This window comes from Hordeum vulgare, chromosome 2H (genome assembly GCF_904849725.1).
Source record: "Hordeum vulgare subsp. vulgare chromosome 2H, MorexV3_pseudomolecules_assembly, whole genome shotgun sequence".
Lineage (NCBI taxonomy): Eukaryota > Viridiplantae > Streptophyta > Magnoliopsida > Poales > Poaceae > Hordeum > Hordeum vulgare.
Window position 1 is genome coordinate 3,635,489 of NC_058519.1, and position 638 is coordinate 3,636,126.

The 638-nt window shown below is 43.3% G+C and overlaps 1 long non-coding RNA gene across 1 annotated transcript; it reads left to right on the forward strand.

Annotated features, from left to right (window-relative positions):
* The first annotated feature begins 6 nt into the window (after nt 1-6).
* On the forward strand, nt 7-398 carry LOC123429043. Its single transcript, XR_006622613.1, has 3 exons — nt 7-16; nt 168-220; nt 296-398. It is a non-coding gene; the product is annotated as an uncharacterized LOC123429043 (long non-coding RNA).
* The last annotated feature ends 240 nt before the right edge of the window (nt 399-638 follow it).

The window sequence follows — 638 nt, forward strand, 5'->3', positions numbered from 1 at the left end:
CCCCAACAATACAGTGGTAAAAAATTACCGTCCCTTCCTTCCATTAGCTTTGATACATAAGAAAACTCAGTCGAGTAGTCAGCCTGGACTTTTAGTTACTATATACATGTTAGCGCCATATATTACTACTGAACCTGATCAGAAAGGTCCTTATGCTGGATGAACAGGTTAGCCCTTCACAGTTTGAAGGTCATGCTGGCCGAGCTGCTCGGCGCAAACCGTGAGTTTATATTCTTGTAATGTATTTCGTTAGGCCTTGTTCAAACTCTCGTTCCCTGTGCTAACACTACTGCAGTTACCACAACATATACATGTCCAATGGCGTTTCACTACACGAGTTGTCGGTTTCTCTTTCAAATGGCAGAAAACCTTCAGAAAGGCAGAACGATGACTTATGCAACATCTGTTCAGATGGCGGGGAGCTTCTTCTTTGTGACTCCTGTCCGAGAGCTTTTCACAGAGGTAATATTATTATGCACCTATGCCTACTTTCCTAGCCAGTAGGGGTTGTTTCCCAGTTAAGCCAACTTCCATTCTTCTTGGGTATTCGGGCATGCGACCATCCCGATATTTGTTTGATGGCTGAATCACTGTCTTTACCATGTAGTTACATAATGTTTTAGAGTGTCAAAAGGCCC